Source organism: Pristiophorus japonicus, chromosome 5 (assembly GCF_044704955.1).
Source record: "Pristiophorus japonicus isolate sPriJap1 chromosome 5, sPriJap1.hap1, whole genome shotgun sequence".
NCBI classification, from domain to species: Eukaryota; Metazoa; Chordata; class Chondrichthyes; family Pristiophoridae; genus Pristiophorus; species Pristiophorus japonicus.
The window spans coordinates 187,857,567-187,881,130 of NC_091981.1; the positions used below are offsets into that span (position 1 = coordinate 187,857,567).

A 23,564-nucleotide genomic window follows, 5' to 3' on the forward strand; every position below is an offset into this window, starting at 1 on the left:
ATCTAAAAAATCCAACCTCGCCGCCAAATGTGGTATATTCACAGAGCACAGCTCACACACACACAGCTTTCTAACATGGCAGGCAGCTCTGTCGGAAGCCTCCGGAACATGCCTGGTTCTGTTTAATTATTAACTCTGTAGTTGCAGTACACAATACGTCCACATCCACAGTGTGGAGCTACAAACATTACAAGCTCACAGACCTTACAGGAATGAACTTTGGTCTGTGCCGGTCTATTCCAGATTCGGTAAAGTGTACTCTCAGAAAACCAACAGTTTTGCTGATCTTTATGATAATGAAGATTTCCTTCCCTTCTTTCTCACATTGAGAAGTAGCATTTCTACTAAACACAAAGGTACCGACATTGCTCCCCTTCTCAAACCGGCTGTCTGGTGGTTTACTTCGACCCATCTGCACTAAAAATTCATACCTTCTTTCCAAGTTTTCTGGAGGGAAAATGGTCACGCCTCCTGCCACGTCACCTCAATTAAGAAAAAGTGAATGCTGCTGATCTGTTTTCTGAGTATGCCTATCTTATATAGACAACACTTTGTTTAGTCACTTCCACTTGACACTGAATTCTGAAAAGCTCTTCTTGGATCACAGAAAAAAAACTGTTTAAAATTGTTGGCAATCTCTAACTACGTGATCGTAATGGAATTGGTTGTTTTCAGATATGTTTAATAGAAACCTCTTCTGCAGGCTAACTCTGCCTTAATCTACACCTTGCCCTTTATTTTCTGCTGCATGAAGAAGTTTTACAATCAAATTCCATTTTGAAAAGAGATTGTACTCTGTTGATCAGCAGAACTGGGGGGTAACTTGGAACTGAAAATGTTTCGGGCAGAAGAAGGGTGACTGCAGGGAGGAAGAAACAAAGCGGTGAAATGGTTGAAAAGTTTCTGAAGACAAAATTGTAGATTATGTGCAAAATAACTGTCGCTTGAGTCAGTAACTAAATGTGACAGCTAGTTCCTGCCACTACTTAAAATAATAATTCATGCGAAATTTGATTATTTTAAACAAAATGGAACAGTTTAGAAGTGTAGATGTGACTTTGTTTAATTCAGATGATACTATCTCTGCAAAGTATCTTCACAGGTTTTATTGCATGAACGTTGTTTACTTTTCAACTTATTAAGACTGATTTTCCCATCTTATCAGTTACCACTTGGTGTTGTATTCTTGCATTGTGTTCTTGCCAACGAAAAATTATAATGTCATGGTTCATTTCCTGATGACTGGCTGGTGCATGTGCTTCGTTGATCATATCACATCTCATTCTTTGTGCAAGCTCTTTCCAGTCATTTTCCACAGCTGAGCAGACTTGGGGCCATTTGAATGTACTGATCAGCAGAGCAGAATGAGTGCAGAAATGTACAGAGGCTGATCAGCATCTGAGAGAAAAAATGGGTTCATGCTTTGGTGTAATCCTTTATGCTTTACTTGCGTTGAAAATTGCTTTGCTTCAAGCACTAACACTCTCAGAAGACAGACTTCAGAGTCTTGCGCCCATTATATAAAATGTCTACTGTCATGAGTACTGTATAATTAAACAGAAAAAGTAGTCACTTGTTAGAACATACACTCAGCTATGTGAAATCTGAGAGAGATACTTTTTTGTTATCCCTGTGCATATTTTTTCCAGGTCTTCCTATGCTTTCAGCAAATATGAGGATTGAAACTGTGAGACTGTCCTCATTGCCTCCTGCTGCACCTGGTTGTGATGTCACCCATTATAGGAAAATAATGGCAAAGATGCATTGACCAGTTTAAAAGGAGAATTGGTTGAAAACACTTGTGTTCGGTAGATGCTTGTTCAATTTCTCCCTCCCTCCCAACCTTGACATTGATAGGAGAACGTTTACACCAAACTCCCCACCCCCCATTATTTGTCCATTTTGCAAATTCTGTTCAATTCAATATGTTAATATTTTAAGCTGTATTTATATTATAGCTCTGTTGTTGGAGTTGGCTTACAATTTGTGCAGCAGTGTGGCGATATAATCCAGACAGAGCTCATGCCTCCAGCAGTGGAAAGACCCAATGTTGGAACTGGTTTGGAGCCAAACACAAGTGTCAGCAGCAGTTGATGCCATTGACTGCCATTTTTCAGGCAGTGGTATGTAAGCAGCCCTCCCTTGCAGACCATTAATGTATGTATTTTCCTGGCTTTGGACCTGCCGCCAGAAAAGTTAAAGCATCATTTTTAAAAAAATGTGTAAATGCAGTTGTTTCCCAATTGCAGCTTTCTGGAATCGGCACGGTCATGTAAACCAGGCCAATTCCAGCCCCCTGGTAGGTTGGCAACACTGCAGAATAGAAACAGTTCTGCAGTATTAAGCTCTCCATTAGAAATTCAGAAATTTAAATATCAGGATTAAGTAACAGTCTTTAAGAAACAACTTTACAGACCCATATGAAAACTTTTTCTGTCGATCACCATAACTTGGTGATTACAGTAATCCATCATAACGCAACAAAAGGTGAAGGTTAAACATCTGGTCTGTAATTAGAATATTGATGTTGATCATTTCCCAGCACATTTGCTTTAACTTGTCTGATGTTCTGCTTAAAATGACGGGGTGGGGTTACATAATGATGTCTGCTCCTGAACAACATTGTGGAATTTGAAAAACAAATATTTAATTGGTTGTTCCCAACTTGTTTAATAGTTTACCTCAATCTGCTACTTGATGTCTTTCAAAGTGGACATGCTGAAAATTATATTTGTTTCTCAGCACGTTAATTATATTTGTCTGCCCACCCCTAAAAAATCCCCAACTTGAAAAGAATTAAATCTGACTGTCATAAAATTGCACTCTTTTTAAATTGCAGGTAACATAAAGTACTGCATTTTTCTGGAGAGTGCAAATGTCTATTTAATGAAAGGACATCATTAATTTTATTGCATATAGATGGAATAGATGAACTGCAAATATATTTCTGACACAATTTAGTTCTGAAGAACTTTTTTTTTCTTTTGAGTAACTATTTTAAAGGAGAATTGGATTTTATCTCACGACGTTTGCCGTTCACCTATCTGACAGCTGCCCATAAAAGATTTCATTGGCTTTAGAGCAAAGACTTCCTGTCATCAGGCATCTGATCCAGTGCAGCGCCCTCTACAGGGGATCTGTGGACAGGGCAAGAAACAGTGAGGCTCTTCACCAATCAGATTGAAGTATCCTCGCTGAGGCACGCAGAGTCCAAACCTACAAGTATAAAGCAGGAAATATAAATTGGATTTAAATCCTGTAGAGAAAGCAAAATAATTGGGAAAGAAAGATGGGAATAAGGCAGAGAGTTAAAAGTGACAAACAGAAAAAGTTTTAGTAACATTTTTTTATTCTAATTTTTAAAAATCTGTGTCATGTATTCAACTGTCATTGCAACCCATGTATAAACTGACCTAAGTTGTATAGCTTGAGAACACTGACCACAGCGGGGCGAACTTGTGGGAGACACTCCTAACCTGGACTTTTCGGTATAAAAGGGGAAGCTCCACCCACCGTCTGCCTCTTGAGGTCTTGGTAATAAAGGTAACTGGTCACAGAGTGATCTTTTCTCAAGTATGGGCCTCGTGTGCATTTATACTGTATAGTAAGGAAATATTATTGGCGACGAGAAACTGGGATTTAAACCAGGCGAGCATGGCCACTAGCAGCACAGAAGAGAGGTACTATGTTGGTGATGATTGGGACGACTTTATTGAGAGACTACAGCAAAGTTTTGTCACTAAGGAATGGTTGGGACAGGATTCGGCCGAAAAACGCAGGGCTCATCTCCTGACCGTTTGTGGATCCAGAACGGACCGTCCAGCGCCAGAGAAGCCGGCGGACAAGACTTTTGAAGAGCTCAGTAAGTTGATCGGGGAGCACCTTAAACCGGCGAGCAGCATGCACATTGCGAGACACCGGTTTTACATGCACCGGCAGCGAGAAGGGCAAAGCGTTCCAGACTTCGTGGCAGACCTCAGGCGACTGGCAAGCCTATGTAAGTTCCCAGATACATGTAGAGCGGAGATGCTGCGAGACTTTTTTATTGAGGGCATCGGGCACGCTGGGGTTTTCAGGAAACTGAGACCAAAGACTTGACCTTGGAAGCGGCGGCTCTGATAGCCCAGATAATTATCTCAGGGGAGGAAGAAACCAGAATGTCAAATGCGGCAAACGACGAGGGAGTCAACATTGTTAACGCGGCACACAGTTCTCTAGGCAGACAAGGGTAACCCCAGCATGCAGTCGTACCCAAAGGGGGAATTCAACAGAGACAATGGCTAGCTGAATGGCGATTCATGCCATCGCAATGGACCAATGCAGCCAGTAATGGGGCCATCAACACCTGTTAATGGTGCGCTTAAGGACAGTTACAGAGACAGTCAGAGACGATCAACTGGTAATGCACCTTTTGTTTCCAACAACAGGGCCTCCAGCTCATGCTGGAGTTGTGGAGGCAAACACCCAGCCAGAGCTTGCAGGGATCAGCAATATACCTGCAGAAACTGCAACGTCAGTGGTCACTTGGCGCATATGTGCAGGAAGCCTGCAGCCAGGTTGATCTACGAGGAGGATGGGCCCGATGTAAGCCCTATGAGGCCAAATGAGTACTGGGGGAAATTGCTGGAAGCTGAAGTTCAGCGAGTTCATGTGGAGCACATATACAGTTCATATACCAGGACGCCACCGATAATGATGAAAGTGCTCCTCAATGGCATCCCAGTATTAATGGAGCTGGACACAGGGGCTAGCCAGTCCCTGATGAGTATCAAACAGTTCGAAAGGTTGTGGGTGTCCAAGGCCAGGAGGCCAAAATTATTGCCGATTGACGCACAGCTAAGGACATAAACAAAGGAGATCATTCCGGTGCTAGGCAGCGCCACAGTAGTCGTGACCCACAAAGATTCGGATTGTCCCGGGGCACGGTCCAGCACTACTGGGGAGGAGTTGGCTTGCTGTCATGAACTGGAACTGGGGCGATGTCAATGCAATTTCTTCTGTGGAGCAAATATCATGCTCACAGGTCTTGGACAAATTTGACTCATTATTTCAACCCGGCATCGGAACTTTCATTGGGACCAAGGTAGTGATTCACATAAACCCGGACGCCAGGCCAGTACACCACAAGGCCAGAGCGGTGCCGTACGTGATGTGAGAAAAGATCACTCTGTGACCAATTACCTTTATTACCAAGACCTCAAGAGGCAGATGGTGGGTGGAGCTTCCCCTTTTATACCGGAAAGTCCAGGTTAGGAGTGTCTCCTACAAGTTCGCCCCCTGTGGTCAGTGTTGTCAAGGTATACAACTTAGGTCAGCTTATACATGGGTTACAATGACAATTGAATATATGACGATCTGCAACATTAATTTTCTTCTGAGGGAGGAGACACCACTTTTGTGAAATTAATTTTGCATAAGAACATAAGAATGAGGAACAGGAGTAGGCCATCTAGCCCCTCGAGCCTGCTCTGCCATTCAACAAGATCATGGCTGATCTGGCCGTGGACTCGGCTCCACTTACCCGTCCGCTCCCCATAACCCTTAATTCCCTTATTGGTTAAAAATCTATCTATCTGTGACTTGAATACATTCAATGAGCTAGCCTCAACTGCTTCCTTGGGCAGAGAATTTCACAGATTCACAACCCTCTGGGAGAAGAAATTCCTTCTCAACTCGGTTTTAAATTGGCACCCTCGTATTTTGAGGCTGTGCCCCCTAGTTCTAGTCTCCCCGACCAGTGGAAACAACCTCTCTGCCTCTATCTTGTCTATCCCTTTCATTATTTTAAATGTTTCTATAAGATCACCCCTCATCCTTCTGAACTCCCAACGAATAAAGACCCAGTCTACTCAATCTATCATCATAAGGTAACCCCCTCATCTCCGGAATCAGCCTAGTGAATCGTCTCTGTACCCTCTCCAAAGCTAGTATATCCTTCCTTAAGTAAGGTGACCAAAACTGCACGCAGTACTCCAGGTGCGGCCTCACCAATACCCTATGCAGCTGCAGAAGGACCTCCCTGCTTTTGTACTCCATCCCTCTCGCAATGAAGGCCAACATTCCATTCGCCTTCCTGATTACCTGTTGTACCTGCAAACTAACTTTTTGGGATTCATGCACAAGGACCCCCAGGTCCCTCTGCACCGCAGCATGTTGTAATTTCTCCCCATTCAAATAATATTCCCTTTTACTGTTTTTTTTTCCCCAAGGTGGATGACCTCACACTTTCCGACATTGTATTCCATCTGCCAAACCTTAGCCCATTTGCTTAAGCTATCTAAATCTCTTTGCAGCCTCTCTGTGTCCTTGACACAACCCGCTTTCCCACTAATCTTTGTGTCATCTGCAAATTTTGTTACACTACACTCTGTCCCCTCTTCCAGGTCATCTATGTATATTGTAAACAGTTGTGGTCCCAGCACCGATCCCTGTGGCACACCACTAACCACCAATTTCCAACCCGAAAAGGACCCATTTATCCCGACTCTCCGCTTTCTGTTCGCCAGCCAATTCTCTATCCATGCTAATACATTTCCACTGACTCCGCGTACCTTTATCTTCTGCAGTAACCGTTTGTGTGGTACCTTTTTGAATGCCTTTTGAAAATCTAAATACACCACATCCATCGGTACACCTCTATCCACCATGCTCGTTATATCCTCAAAGAATTCCAGTAAATTAGCTAAACATGATTTCCCCTTCATGAATCCATGCTGCGTCTGCTTGATTGCACTATTCCTATCTAGATGTCCCGCTATTTCTTCCTTAATGATAGTTTCAAGCATTTTCCCCATTACAGATGTTAAACTAACCGGCCTGTAGTTACCTGCCTTTTGTCTGCCCCCTTTTTTTAAACAGAGGCGTTACATTAGCTGCTTTCCAATCCACTGGTACCTCCCCAGAGTCCAGAGAATTTTGGTCGATTATAACGAATGCATCTGCAATAACTTCCGCCATCTCTTTTAATACCCCGGGATGCATTTCATTAGGACCAGGGGACTTGTCTACCTTGAGTCCCATTAGCCTGTCTAGCACTACCCCCTTAGTGATAGTGATTGTCTCAAGGTCCTCCCTTCCCACATTCCTGTGACCAGCAATTTCTGGCATGGTTTCTGTGTCTTCCACTGTGAAGACCGAAGCAAAATAATTGTTTAAGGTCTCAGCCATTTCCACATTTCCCATTATTAAATCCCCCTTCTCATCTTCTAAGGGACCAACATTTACTTTAGTCACTCTTTTCTGTTTTATATAATCTGTAAAAGCTTTTATGTTTTGCGCAAGTTTACCTTCGTAATCTATCTTTCCTTTCTTTATTGCTTTCTTAGTCATTCTTTGCTGTCATTTAAAATTTTCCCAATCTTCTATTTTCCCACTAACCTTGGCCACCTTTATACGCATTGGTTTTTAATTTGATACTCTCCTTTATTTCCTTGGTTATCCATGGCTGGTTATCCCTTCTCTTACCGTCCTTCTTTTTCACTTGAATATATTTTTGTTGAGCACTATGAAAGAGCTCCTTAAAAGTCCTCCACCGTTCCTCAATTGTGCCACCGTTTAGTCTGTGTTTCCAGTCTACTTTAGCCAACTCTGCCCTCATCCCACTGTCGTCCCCTTTGTTTAAGCATAGTACGCTTGTTTGAGACACTACTCCCTCACCCTCAATCTGTATTACAAATTCAACCATACTGTGATCACTCATTCCGAGAAGATCTTTTACTCGCAGATCGTTTATTATTCCTGTCTCATTACACAGGACCAGATCTAAGATAGCTTGCTCCCTTGTAGGTTCTGTAACATACTGTTCTAAGAAACAATCCCGTATGCATGCTATGAATTCCTCCTCCAGACTACCCCGTGCGATTTGATTTGACCAATCGATATGTAGGTTAAAATCCCCCATGATTACTGCCGTTCCTTTTTCACATGCCTCCATTATTTCCTTGATTATTGTCCGTCCCACCGTGAAGTTATTATTTGGGGGCCTATAAACTACACCCACCAGTGACTTTTTCCCCTTACTATCTCTAACCTCCACCCACAATGATTCAACATTTTGTTCATTAGTGCCAATATCATCTCTCACAACTGATATCATCCTTTATTGACAGAGCTACCCCACCTCCTTTCCCTTCTTGTCTATCTTTACGAATTGTCAGATACCCCTGTATGTTTAATTCCCAGTCTTGGCCCCCCTGCAACCACGTTTCTGTAATGGCCACCAAATCATACCCATTTGTAATGATTTGTGCCGTCAGCTCATTTACTTTATTTCGAATGCTGCGTGCGTTCAGGTAGAGTGTTTTAATACTAGTTTTTAAACCATGATTTTTAGTTTTGACCCCTCCTGCAGCCCCTTTACATTCACTGGCCCTTTTTGTTTTTTGCCTTGGGTTTCTCTGCCCCCCACTTTTACTCATCTCCTTTCTGTCTTTTGCTTTTGTCTCCTTTTTGTTTCCCTCTGTCTCCCTGCATTGGTTCCCATCCCCCTGCCATATTAGTTTTAACTCCTCCCCAACAGCACTAGCAAACACTCCCCATACGACATTGGTTCCGGTCCTGCCTTGGTGCAGACCGTCCGGTTTGTACTGGTCCCACCTCCCCCAGAACCGGTTCCAATGCCCCAGGAATTTGAATCCCTCCCTGCTGCACCACTGCTCAAGCCACGTATTCATCTGAGCTATCCTGCGAATCCTACTCTGACTAGCACGTGGCACTGGTAGCAATCCTGAGATTACTACTTTTGAGGTCCTACGTTTTAATTTAGCTCCTCGCTCCTTAAATTTGTCTCGTAGGACCTCATCCCTTTTTTTATCTATATCGTTGGTACCAATGTGCACCACGACAACTGGCTGTTCACCCTCCCTTTTCAGAATCTCCTGCACCCGCTCCGAGGCATCCTTGAACCTTGCACCAGGGGCGCAACATACCATCCTGGAGTCTCGGATGCGGCCGCAGAAACGCCTATCTATTCCCCTTACAATCGAATCCCCTATCACTATCGCTCTCCCATTCTTTTTCCTGCCCTCCTGTGCAACAAAGCCAGCCACGGTGCCATGAACTTGGCTGCTGCTGCCCTCCCCTGATGAGTCATCCCCTCAACAGTACTCAAAACGGTGTATCTGTTTTGCAGCCGTCTTTAGTGCAGAACAAGTGGACAAGTATGCCAAGTTCATGCCATTTCAATGCCAAGTCTATCGGCAATCGGCAGCGCACCCTGTGGAGGAGCAGGGTATCTCTGACAGCAACTTCAGGATTTTCGCATTTAACTGCATGTGCGGATGCCAGAAGTTGTTGACAGATTTATTCTTTAATAATGGTAAGCGCTGATCTTGCCATTATTATTACAGCAAAATCTGGGCCATTGTCTTTATTCTATTGGACCACTTTAATCAAAAAGCTTCTGCAAAATTATCTTTTTAATTTCTTGTGCAGTTTTTCTTTCCTGCTACATGAGCTAAAATGCGATTTCACAATTCATCTTCAAAAGAAGTCTACAAAATAATTTGCAGAAAAATTCTGAAGCGACCATGATATAAGGCTAGAACATTTGTGATTAAATTAGTGGCACTTTTTTTTAGAACCAAAAGAAACATTGGCTTGGAATTTGTGGTCAGTGTTTGCCGTCATTACTCTGTGAAACTGACATCAAGTTCTGGCGTCCACACATGCGCAGTTAAATGCAGATATCCAGAAGTTGCTGTCACTGGTTCCCCGCTCCTTCACAGGGTGTACTGCTAAAGTCCTCACAGGTGGAAATCTTAGCAATCCCCTGAACTGATGTGAACTTCCACTTTTTACATTCTTATTTCACTGTTTAGAAAAGAACCCTGAAAAAGCTTTGTTGAATGAGGTGTAACTGGGTTTTTAAACTAAGTCATAATTATTGCTGAACAACTTCTCTTGCCCTAAAAAACTATTTTTTTATTTTTGGAATATCAAATTTCTCCATTATGATACAAATTCCATAGATTTTTAAAATAAAATAATTTGAAAAAAATGTATATTTCAGCTTCCTGCTTAATCACACGTATACATTATTAGCTTGTGCTGTGATGTGGAACTTTGTGGTTCGAGATGAATATTGAGCTAAGTCAAGGAAACTTTCATTCTCTGCCTTGAACCATTTTTAAAGTTTCCAGCTGATATATCATGACATTGCATCAAACAGTTTATTAAAAAAAAGTATTTGGATCTCAGGAGTAGCTTTGTATTACAAATCGGCAACTATAATACATATTTACATTATAATTTTGGTGGGTGGGGTGGAGGTGAAGAACACTTTCCTTGTAAGGAGGAGAATGTTGCAGACGGTAAGTTTTGATTTGGGGTAAAGGGTGTTGCAAGCTGCCTCTGGGTGAGGGGATAAAAGAGGACAAGTTGTTTGTGATTCAGCTCAGTTGGTGGGGGTCAAGGGGGCGGGGTGGGTTGTGCTCATTGGAGTGAAGGGGGCCACCATTTCTGTTTGGGGAAGGAATTACAGAGCATTTCCTCTTCGCTTTGTCTGCCAAGGCTAATGAGTTACTGTTCCAGTTTGCATGCTTCCACTCCTTCCTAACTGGTCAATGTAGTGCGCATTTGGCCTTCTGATTTAAAAAAAATCTCTGGCTATTGGGGAAATGATAGAATGCCTGTGCATTTGGAGGGTGGGGGACTACCGTCTGTGATCACTGCTTGTTAGTCAAAGTGGATGGGGGGCAGTCGGGGGTGGCGGGGGAGATAAGATTCTTGTTGAGTGTTAGACAATATAGGTTCAAAAGGAGTGTGTAGATTGCTGCTCATTGAGGGGGATACCATTCAACACCCAGATTTTGGTACAACTGAAAATAAACTCAAACTTGAGATGTGGTCTCAAATGTAATAATATTCAAACTCAGCTTTACATGGCTGGAGAAATAATGCTATGGGGATTAGATCTGGTTTGATTCCTGCTGCTGGGGCTGGTCAAAGGAGGAGGATTGATCATTTTAAATTCATTTTAAAATTTAGCACTTTTTAAAACTCTTATTTAATGAATAAGTTTCCAGTCGTTAAATCATCCCCTCATCATAACCAAGGCGACTCCTTTATGGTTTTTAAAGATGAGTGGACAAAATGCAAACCCCTAAACAGTGGTAAAAATTCTTAAATTCAATGCAGTAAAAATAGGATTTGACTTGGTCCCATAAATCAGTGGCTCAGACCATAGCTGCTGTTACTCGAAGTATATTTTAACCCTTGCAACGCTTACTTTAGTGTTTGTTTGACTTCTTTAAAAATACAGCATCAAAAGTCAAAAATTGGTTGTTGTGACCTCCAAACAAAAAGTCTAGCAGTCTCATAAATCATAAAAACATGATTTATATGGAGATGATATGCCTTGGGGTTGTAGTGTATGTTTAGTAACTCAAATGATACATAACCTAATGGGATTAGTGGGAGCCAGGCTATCTCCTGATGTGCAACGGCTTATCAGTAATGTCTTGCTGTATTGGTGTTCAGTTATGTGTTGGAAACGAATGTTGACATCTGAATAACCCTGTGGAGTCTTTTGGGTCAGAGAGCTAACCAATCCCGAGACAGACTGGATTAGGAGAGTGTAAATCGTGAATTTGCATCATTGTGTTGACTGTGGAAGGTGAATATACTGCTTCACATTCAGTTTGAATCAAAGCACTTAAAACAAAAAGTAGACGCTGCTGGACTGTGATGTGTGCTTCAAGTTACTGTCCTGGGACAAAATGCGAGGGGTTGCTTTTCACTGCTGCCTAAAGAACACTGAGAAGGTGCAGTTGGGAAATTCTGTTCCTTTGCTACAACATGGTTTTAAGCAGGTAAAACCCTTCTAACATGTTATGTTTTATGTTTTGTTCATCAAACTTTGATTTTAATCAGAAATGTTGCCTGGGGAATGGACTGAGTTTCTTTGATGAAATATGTGAGCATGTGTTTTTGTTTTACTGCAATAATCTAATTTTTAGATGAAATGATTTTGAGATTCATATTACAGAATTTGAAAGTCCTATTTGCATCTTTTTACCCTGTAATGAATAACTAAATTGACATTACACAACATGATACGGCAATGCTTGTGAAGACATGATCTGAGGGGAGGAAAAGGCTATTGTCCCTAAAATAGATCATTGTCCCTTGTAATTGCTCCTACTATAGTGAATGTTAATAGAAGACCGTATCCGAACAAATATGTGGCTCGTATGCACCCAATTTATTCTCTGGTGGGACCCGAGTTATGTCCTTCCCTCCCCAATGCCTTTTCCGCCCCCAGTCCAATAAGTTCCAGTTATTAGCTGGGATTGAAGGAAATTTCAAGTGGGGCACTGTGCATTGGCACAGGCAAGGAGGGTAAATTGAACCATGAGTTAGCCTGTGCTACACTTTTAAACATTTGGCCACGAGCAGTCTTGGCCGATACCAAGGAATATGATGAGTGCTCCCTTTTGAGTTGAGTATGATCTATTAGATACTGAAGAAAAGATAATTTACAAATTTTTGGCTGGGGGGGGTGGGGGCAGGGGGATTGGTGGTGGTTGTTAATGGTAGGGAGAATCTTGTGGCAGAAAATGATTCCGTACGAAGAATACACTTTTGAAGACTAATTTAAGCTTTTTATTTGTACTGCAGCCTCATTTTTGGATGAGCTCGCTTGCTGTGCTACTGCACTACCGCATTTACTGGTAGATAGTGCAACGCGTCTTCTCTGTGTGACCGGGTAGTTTGTGTGTACACAGATTTACTGTGTCAGCTTGATCAGTGGGCATAAGTGAACTGTTGGCATTGGCACGTTCCATCATGCCATTATACATTGACTGTGGTGGTTGTGCATCATCCTTCTTCCTCTTTGACTTCCCTGCAGCCTTTGACTCTATCATCCTCCTCCAATGCCATTCCTCTGTTGCCCAACTCAGTGTGATGGTCCTCGCTTGGTTTACACTCTTGGCTATTTGATCATAGCCAGAGCATCTCCATCAATAGCCCCTGCAATTTTGGTAACTCATCTCCCCGCACCGCCCCCCCCACCCCCGCCAAGAATCTATCTTTCGACTCCTCCTTTTCCCCCATCTCCATGTTGTCCCTTGGCAATATCATTTGAAGACATGGGGTCAGCTTTGTTGTGTACGTAAATAAACAGACTAACTGAACCAGGAGTAAAGTAACTTAACTGTGTCCTTTATAGCAACATCCAAAATGGTGTCCCAAAATCAGCATGAACCAGAATGTTTACAGCAACTGTGAATAGCTTCCACAGGGTCCTAATGCCCGTCCAGTGAGAGTTCGTGCAGCAAACCGAGAATGAACACAACAAGCATCAACATGTGCACTGACGGCACCAAACTACCTGTCCACTATCTTTCTCGACCCCTCTACTGCCTCTGTGTTGGAAGACTGCTTGTTCGACAGCTGTAATTTCCTCTAGTTCAACACCGAAACCACCATTTACAGCCCCTGCCACAAACTCTCTGACCTTGCCACCAATTTCATCTCCCTCCCTGGCCATTATCTCCGGCTGAATCAGACTGTTCGCCACTTCGTTGTTCTGGTCGACCAACGCCTCCAAGCCCATATCTTCTCCATCACAGAGCTGTGGTATTGTGTCCAATTCTGGGCACCACAGTTTAGAAAGGACATGATGGATTTGGAGAGCGTACAGAAGAGATTTGCAAGAGTTTACAGTTACGTGAATAGACTTGAGAAGCTGGGGTTATTCTTCTTAGAGCAGAGCAGGATAAGAGAAGTTGATAGAGGTGTTTGAAATCATGAAGGGTTTAGATAGAGTAAATAAAGAGAACCTGTTTCCAATGGCTGAAGGGTCGATAAGGAGAGGGCACAGATTTAAGATGATTGGAGAGGCGATATGAGGAAAAAACTTATTATGCAACGAGTGATGAGGGTTTGGAATGCGTTGCCTGCTAGGATGGTGGATACAGATTCAATAGTAGCCTTCAAAAGGGAATTGGACACATACTTGAAAGAGGAAAAAATTGAAGGGATATGGGGAAAGAGCGGGGGAGTGGGACGAATTGAAACACTGTTCGAAAGAGCTAGTGTAGACTCGATGGGCCGAATGGCCGCCTTCTGTGCTGTATTATTCTTTGATTCTATGATCACAAAGACTGTCGACTTCCACCTCCATAACCTCCTCTGCCCTTGCCCCAGCCCATCTGCGGCTGAAGCCCTCATCCATGCCTTTTTTGACCTCCAGACTCGCCTATTGCAATGTCTGGCTGGCCTCCCATCCTTCACCATCTAGAAGTTCAGCTCATCCAAAACTCTTGTCATTATTCTATCCTGCACCAGATGCCACTCACTCATCACTCCTGTACTCTCCTCCCTTTTTCCTCCTCATTGGTGGCCGTGCTTTCAGCTATTTGGGTCCCAAGCCCGAGATTTCCTTGCCTAAGCTTCTACATTTCTCTGCTTTTCTTTCTTCCTTTAAGTCCTCCCTTCAAAACCACCCCTTCGCCCAAGCTTTTGACCACCCCTTGTATTATCACCTTCTTTGACTCGGTGCCCATTTATCTCTGAGTACACCTCTGTTAAGCGGCTTGGGATGTTTTTCCACATTCAAGGTGTTGTAAAAATATGAGTTGTTGCTGCTGCTGGGAACAGTGGATTTATTGGCCCTTGGAAGAACCAATTTAAAATTAAAAAAAATAATGTTGTCTTCTAGGCTGCTGACCTTAAACAATGGGTGACTTTATTTTCATGTAGCAACTGAAGAGCAATTTAAAAGCGGCTTTACTTTCCGCTGTAGAGTGGGTGTGTTGCAGGCTGATCTGGTGCCTGTTGTGACAGTCTGTTGAGACAGATGGTCAAAGAAAATGATTTTTTTTCTTTTAATTAAACATGCAGTCAATCTTTTGTCATCTGCTTCCCTGTCCTCAGGGTATTGCAAAAGCAACTAACATGTTGCAGAGGAAAATAAGTTCTGAAAGAAAAATCCTTGTTTTAATTGACAATATTGGGTTACAGAGTCAACAAGTAACAGAATGCACGCGAGCACGAGCTTAGGAGAGTTCAGAAAGCTTGATGACGGCACTGAATTGGCAAGACTTCCAGTCACAGAATCAATAATCTGGGAAGAGTAATCAATCAGCAAACCTGCCTGCTTTATTTCCCTTTGTTTAGCTGTGAAAAGCAGTGTGTTTATGCCTCTGTTATTGCAAATCATTAAACTGTTATGATACGGTTTTGAAGCCTTCATCAAACCAGTTGATCTCAATGACTGTAGGAATGGTACAGGTTTCAGCCGATTCTGCCACTCTTTGTTTCGATTGACATAACTTCTTGCTTCAGAGAGTACATTTGTATGAAAACATTTTTGAAATGATTTACGACTGCGATGGAGTGTTTTTCATTATAATTCTATTCCGTTCAGAATGGCTTGGGAGTGCTCAGTGGGTTTGTGGATTGGAGGAGAAGCAGAGGTCAAGGAATTGAGGCCGGAGGACCAGCTTGATATTGTGTGGTGGAGGCAGGAGGGCCTCGCCAAGGTGTGCAGGGACGCAGTGTTTCATTAACAACTTTCTTGGCTCAGACAGCACTCCTACTGACAGTTTAAAAAAAATCAAACTCTTCCACGTCTCCTGCTGTGTTGGGTCTGACTGTATGCAAACCCTGCGTGCTGATGTGCACTTCTCTCGCAGTTATAAATTTTAAATGAACTAGGGAACATCAATAAACCCAAGTAGTGAAACAAAGAAAATAAACTCTCAAAAAGTGGGAATGGGTCATGGAAAGGAATGAATGAATTGAACTGAAGTTACCCTTGTGGTCCGAACTCCTTGGGCAGCAATGGCAGTGGGTAAGCACAATTCTCAACATTGGGAGATATGGTGGCAGCAAAGCACGCTGACTTGTTAGACAGTGAAGAGGGGGAAGAAAAGAGAGGAACTGAATGAATAGTGAAATGGAACAATAAAATAAATTGAAAGCAGCAGGAGGAAGCTTCTTGGCTGTAATGGTGGCAGAAAAGCAGTCGTCTTGTGCATTGACGGGATAATGAAAATAAAATAAAATTTAAATTAAATAGTTTAAATTATTTAGAAAGGGTTTACCTGTTTAGTGGGTGGTGTTGGTCACGAGATGGAGCTAGGGTCACTGAGGAGGGAAGTAAAGTTGAAAAACAGACAAGAAGTGTATTTGATATGCAAATCTTTTAATATATTCGCCGAGAAATCCTGGCCTCCCCGGGTCTGCACGGAGCATGTATGGACCCGGGAAGGCATCGCACAAGCTGGTTTTCAGCGCACTGTGCGCATGCGCTAAAAACCGGCTTTTCCGATCAGTCAAGCTCCAGCTTGACAGATCCTCTGCATCTCGGGAGCAAGGACATTGGCTTGGGCAAGTTTGCGGGATTTATCCATATCTTGCCCAGCACATGTCCTTAAAACTCTTGCGCCTGATAAAAGTAAGCGCATAGCCTACCTTTACAGGCTTAAGAGTTTTAAAACAGGCAAACATAATAATATAACATTTTTTATATACATTTCATTGTTAAAAACTTTGCCCACCAACGTAAGTTTATTTTAAACCATAATTAAAAAAACTTTTTTAAAAATCGGAAAAATATTTTTTTTATAAGACATAAATAACTTTAATTTAAATTAATGTCAAATATGTGGTGTATTTTTTTTTCTATTTTTTATTAGTGTTTTGGGTGTTTGGGGGCCTATTTCTCAATCATAATGGGAACTGGAACTCCAACTTACGGAGTTCCCATTATTATGAATGAGAAAATACTGTACCTTGATTGGCTGCCCAGTGCCATGTGACTCCAGCTCCAGCTTACGGATGTTTTGACGTGGAAGAGGTAAGTGCGCATCTTTTGTAACTTTTTCACTCGATCGCCCGCGGAAAGCAGCCGACCAGGATTTATAGGCCACTATGAATTGAAAGTGTTGTGATAGTGTCACTGGTTTATCATTGGATCAGGAGTTCATCTTCCAGCTGGATTAAAATTGCTTTGACAAATAAACTGAACTTTTCCACTGAGAAAAGGAAATACATTTTTGATAAATTAAAAAAATGTTTTATTTCTAAATGTCATCAAATGCAACTGCAGATGTTATTAATCACAGGTGTTGCCAGAATTAAGAATTAAAAAGGGAGCAGTTGTTCTGTCTTTGGATGATACTTTAAACTGAGCCCACGTCTGCCCTCTTGGGTGTACATAAAAGATACCACAGCATTATTTGAAGAAAACAAGCAAGTTTTCTTGGTGTCCTGGCCAAGATTTATCCCTCAACCAACAGATGATCTAGTCATTTATTGCTGTTTGTGGGACCTTGCGAATTAGCTGCCAGGTTTCCCTACATTGCAAGAGTGACCACACTTCGGAAGACTTCATTGGCGCTTTGGGACATACTGAGGTTATGAAAGGTGCTATATAAATACAAGTTCTTTATTTTCTTAATATTTAGTGTTTGAACTTGCTTGAAGTAAAGCTTTAAAAATTCAATCTCCAGTTGTTTTCAAACTTTGTTTCTCAAACAAAGATTCTCCAAAATCCTCACAGGATGAGGGGATGCCTTCTCTAATTTAGACTTGAAGAAATATACTGATGTCCACAAACGACATATGCTCAACTTATATGGATGTGGTTAGCAATTCTCTTCAACTGTTCTGGGGAAGTCATAACCTGCTGAAACCTCGGATTTTCAGGACACATCCTGAGACTTTGAAGCAAAAACTTCAATCAAGGTAACAAAGGACCCAAAAGACAATTCATTGGGTCATTTTCATCATGTTAAGGTAAAACATGTAATTTTTTTAATTTAAAAATTTATACTGAACACTAAATCAAGTGGAAATTTTTCAATTAACATGCCTACTCAAAGGACTTGACAATTTTTGTTGAGGGATTGACTGTGAATTGAATTTTTTTTGAAGTGAGATTTTTTTTAAAATTAGCAACCATTGATTTTTTTAAAAAATGAATGGTTCTCAAAATGCTATGTGCCCTCTGGGCACATCGGTCATACGCCAGACAAAGGACTTTTAATCCTATTGATCGAAATGAAGTTGGACCATAATATGCTATTTTTGATTGTGGCCACTGGAGAATTTGAATACCAGTCAAGCATGAGATTCAAACACAGTTCCTCTGAGTTCAGCTAACTATTCTTACTGCAGTCCAGTAATAGGCTGAATATGTAACAAATGTTCCATTAGCCGACATCAGTCCGATACTTAACAAATAGTCTGGGTTTGTTGTAGTGACAGGATAAGCATGTGATTATTTAGCTATGAGGAGTCAACTCAATGAACTGCATGTACTAAAATGTAGCATCTTATCTCTGATGTGAACTTGTAGCTATGCTGCATTCTCGAAAGTTTGTTTTAGATGGTAAAAATAATTACTTGTATAACAAACCTAAAATTGTAAAATGTATTTGCCACGCCACTGGATCGCTTAGTAATTACATTAACTTTGTGCTATGGTTGATTCACCGAAGGGCTGTTCAGCTCTCTGTTTGTATTTACCTTTGAAGCAGCTATCTGAATACTTCAGTTATTGGTACTATAGGCTATCTTTTTCAAGAGATGTTCAGAGAAACATAATGGGAAACAAACTGTTGTTTTATGTGATACTTCGGATTTTTTTTTTCTGGTCTAATAAAAGTGACTTGTAAGGAAAATCTCACGAATACTGACAATCTTCAAGTGTGTTTTGATTTATTTGCCTTTGGCCATAATCTAGTGCATACATGTTTCGCTTGCTCCAATCTGTGCTGAGCTGCAATCCTTTATGCATTTTACAGTTGGTATGACATTCTTTGGGTACAGATGCTTCAAAACATGTTCTGTTCAGTGACTGACTTTTAAACTCTGGAAGCATAAACATATGTTGGAGAAAAGGTTATTAAACAAAATTAGGGCTCATGGGATTGGGGGTAATCTCGCATGGATTCAGGATTAGTTAACAGACAGAAAACAGGGAGCAGGAATAAAAGGGTCATTTTCGGATTGGCAGGCTATAACTAATGGGATGTGGCAAGGATCTGACTGATTCCTGGGATGGGGGAAATTGTCTTATGAGGAGAGATTGAGTAGACTAGGCCTATATTCTCTAGCGTTTAGAAGAATGAGAGGTGATCTCATTGAAACATACAAAATTCTTAAAGGGAGGATGTTTCCTCTGGCTGGGGAGTCGAGAACCAGGGGTCACAGTCTTAGAATAAGGGGTGGGTCATTTAGGACTGAGTTGAGGAGAAACTTCTTCACTCAGAGGGTGGTGAATCTCTGGAATTCTCTACCCAGAGGGCTGTTGAGGCTGAGTCTTTGTATATTCAAGACAGAGATTGATATATTTTTGGATATTGAGGGAATCAAGGGATATGGGGACAGTGCAGGAAAGTGGAGTTGAGGTCGAAGATCAGCCATGATATTGAATGGCGAAGCAGGCTTGAGAGGCCAAATGGCCTACTCCTGCTCCTAATTCTTATGTTATGTTCTTAACATTGAGTTTCTAACTGGTTATTTTCTCCAAAAACAAGCTAATCTTAATTGTTTTAACTGCTAGCTCCTCAAATCACCCTTGTGTTTTATTTTGTGTTCAGTTAAACACAGCTTCTCTGATGTCTGAAATTGCACACATTTCATCAGTTTGGGCCAGTATCGTGATACCATTCTATTTCTGATTTAACAAGCATGATGGATATGAAATTGGCTAAGTGACAGGAAACCGAGAGTAGTGGTGAATGGTTGTTTTTCAGGCTGGAGGAAGATATACAGTGGTGTTCCCCAGGGATCAGTACTAGGAACATAGAAACATAGAAAATAGGTGCAGGAGTAGGCCAATTGGCCCTTCGAGCCTGCACTGCCATTCAATGAGATCATGGCTGATCACTCCCTCAGTACCCCTTTCCTGCTTTCTCTCCATACCCTTGATCCCTTTAGCTGTAAGGTCCATTTCTAATTCCTCTTGAATATATCCAATGAACTGGCATCAACAACTCTCTGCGGTAGGGAATTCCACAGGTTAACAACTCTGAGTGAAGAAGCTTCTCTTCATCTCCGTCCTAAATGGCCTACCTCTTATCCTAAAACTATGTCCCCTGGTTCTGGACTTCCCCAACATCGGGAACATTCTTCCCGCATCTAAACTGTAAAGACCCGTCAGAACCTTATACGTTTCTATGAGGTCCCCTCTCATCCTTCTCAACTCCAGTGAATAAAGGCCCAGTTGATCCAGTCTCTCCTCATATGACAGTCCAGCTATCCCTGGAATCAGTCTGGTGAACTTTGCTGCACTCCCTCAATAGCAAGAACGTCCTTCCTCAGATTAGGAGACCAAAACTGAACACAATATTCCAGGTGAGGCCTCACGAAGGCCCTGTACAACTGCAGTAAGACCTCCCTGCTCCAATACTCAAATCCGCTAGCTACGAAGGCCAACATACCATTTCCCTTCTTCACCGCCTGCTGTATCTGCGTGCCCACTTTCAGTGACTGATGAACCATGACACCCAGGTCTCGTTGCACCTCCCCTTTTCCTAATCTGCCGCCATCCAGATAATCTGCCTTCGTGTTTTTGCCCCCAAAATGGATAACCTCACATTTATCCACATTATACTGCATCTGCCATGTATTTGCGCACTCACCTAACCTGTCCAAGTCACCCTGCAGCCGCTTGGCGTCCTCCTCACAGCTCACACCGCCACCTAGTTTAGTGTCATCCTCAAACTTGGAGATATTACACTCAATTCCTTCATCCAAATCGTTAATGTATATTGTAAAGAGCTGGGGTCCCAGCACTGAGCCCTGCGGCACTCCACTAGTCACTGCCTGCTATTCTGAAAAGGACCTGTTTATCCTGACTCTCTGCTTCCTGTCAGCCAACCACTTCTATATCCACGTCAGTACATTACCCCCAATACCATGCGCTCTGATTTTGCACACCAATCTCTTGTGCGGGACCTTGTCAAAAGCCTTTTGAAAGTCCAAATACACCAAATCCACTGGTTCTCCCTTATCCACTCTGCTAGTTACATCCTCAAAAAATCCAGAAGATTCGTCCAGCATGATTTCCCTTCCATAAATCCATGCTGACTTGGTCCGATCCTGTCACTGCTTTCCAAATGCGCTGCTATTTCATCCTTCATCATTGATTCCAACATTTTCCCCACTACTGATGTCAGGCTCACCGGTCTATAATTACCCGTTTTCTCTCTCCCTTCTTTTTAAAAAAATAAGTGGTGTTACAGTAGCTACCCTCCAGTCCATAGGAACTGATCCAGAGTCGATAGACTGTTGGAAAATGATCACCAATACATCCACTGTTTCTTGGGCCACTTCCTTAAGTACTCTGGGATGCAGACTATCAGGCCCCAGGGATTTATTGGCTTTCAATCCCATCAATTTCCCTAACACAATTTCCCGCCTAATAAGGATATCCTTCAGTTCCTCCTTCTCACTGTCCCGTAGTACATTTGGAAGGTTATTTGTGTCTTCCTTCGTGAAGACAGAACCGAAGTATTTGTTCAATTGGTCTGCCATTTCTTTGTTCCCCATTATAAATTCACCTGAATCTGACTGCAAGGGACTTACGTTTATCTTCACTAATCTTTTTCTCTTCACATATTTATAGAAGCTTTTGCAGTCAGTTTTTATGTTCCCTGCAAGCTTCCTCTCGTACTCTATTTTCCCCCTCTTAATTAAACCCTTAGTCTTTCTCTGTTGAATTCTAAATTTCTCCCACTCCTCAGGTTTGTTGCTTTTTCTAGCCAAATTATATGCCTCTTCCTTGGCTTTAACACTATCCTTAATTTCCCTTGTTAGCCATGGTTGAACCACCTTCCCAGGTCTATTTTTACTCCAGACAGGGATGTACAATTGCTGAAGTTCATCCATGTGATCTTTAAATGTTTGCCATTGCTTATCCACCGTCAACCCTTTAAGTATCCTTTGCGAGTCTATTCTAGCCAATTCACGCCTCATACCGTCGAAGTTACCTTTCCTTAAGTTCCAGGACCCTAGTTTCCGAACAAACTGTGTCACTCTTCATCTTAATGAAGAATTGTACCATATTATGGTCACTTTTCCCCAAGGGGCGTCGCACAACAAGATTGCTAATTAGTCCCTTCTCATTACACATCACCCAGTCTAGGATGGCCAGCTCTCTAGTTGGTTCCTCAACATATTGGTCTCGAAAACCATCCCGAATACACTCCAGAAAATCCTCCTCCACCGCATTGCTACCAGTTTGGTTAGCCCAATCAATATGTAGATTAAAGTCGCCCATGATTACTGCTGTACCTTTATTTCTTGTTTGATGCTGTCCCCAACCTCACTACTACTGTTTGGTGGTCTGTACACAACTCCCACTAGCGTTTTCTGTCCTTTGGTATTCCACAGCTCCACCCATACCGATTCCACATCATCCAGGCTAATGTCCCTCTTTACTATTGCATTAATTTCCTCTTTAACCAGCAACGCCACCCGCCTCCTTTTCCTCTCTGCTTATCCTTCCTAAATGTTGAATACCCCTGGATGTTGAGTTCCCAGCCTTGGTCACCCTGGAGCCATGTCTCCGTGATGCCAATTACATCATATCCGTTAACTGCTATCTGCGCAATTAATTCGTCCACCTTATTCCGAATACTCGCATTGAGGCACAGAGCCTTCAAGCTTGTCTTTTTAACACACTTTGCTCCTTTAGAATTTTTCTGTAATGTGGCCCTTTCTGTTTTTTGCCTTGGGTTTCTCTGCCCTCCACTTTTAGTATTCTCCTTTCTATCTTTTGCTTCTGCCTCCATTTTACTTCCCTCTGTCTCCCTGCATAGGTTCCCATCCCCCTGCCATGTTAGTTTAACTCCTCCCCAACAGCACTAGCAAACACTCCCCTTAGGACATTGGTTCCGGTCCTGCCCAGGTGCAGACTGTCCGGTTTGTACTGGTCCCACCTCCCCCAGAACCGGTTCCAATGTCCCAGGAATTTAAATCCCTCCCTTTTGCACCACTGCTCAAGCCACGTATTCATCTGAGCTATCCTGTGATTCTTACTCTGACTAGCACGTGTCACTGGTAGCAATCCTGAGATTACTACATTTGTGATCCTACTTTTTAATTTAGCTCCTCGCTCCCTAAATTCATCTGGTAGGACCTCATCCCGTTTTTTACCTATATCGTTGGTACCTATATGCACCACAACAACTGGCTGTTCACCCTCCCTTTTCAGAATGTCCTGCACCCACTCCGAGGCATCCTTGACCTTTGCACCAGGGAGGCAACATACCATCCTGGAGTCTTGGATGCGGCCACAGAAATGCCTATCTATTCCACTTACAATCTAATCCCCTATCATTATAGCTCTCCCACTCTTTTTCCTGCCCTCCTGTGCAGCAGAGCCACCCACGGTGCCATGAACTTGGCTGCTGCTGCACCCCTCTGATGAGTCATTCCGCCCCCCCCCCCCCCCCAACAGTACCCAAAGTGGTGTATCTGTTTTGCAGGGGGAGACCGCAGGGGACCCCTGCACTACCTTCCTTGCACTGCTCTTTCTGCTGGTCATCAATTTTACTATCTGGCTGTGTACCCTTTTCCTGCAGTAAGACCAACTTGCTAAA

At 42.5% G+C, this 23,564-nt stretch overlaps 1 protein-coding gene across 5 annotated transcripts in view; it reads left to right on the top strand.

Annotated features, from left to right (window-relative positions):
• Positions 1–23,564, top strand: part of LOC139264547 (tensin-3-like) — a 548,053-nt gene that overhangs the window by 40,046 nt on the left and 484,443 nt on the right. Inside the window, exon 1 of one of the 5 annotated variants that reach the window (XM_070881182.1) lies at positions 11,803–11,810. The exons of 3 other annotated variants lie outside the window; for them this stretch is intronic. The gene's annotated coding sequence lies outside the window, so the exon portion shown is untranslated. Of the gene's footprint in view, positions 1–11,802; positions 11,811–17,727; positions 17,749–23,564 lie in introns of those variants that run through there. One more of the 5 variants, XM_070881181.1, reaches the window with a different exon arrangement.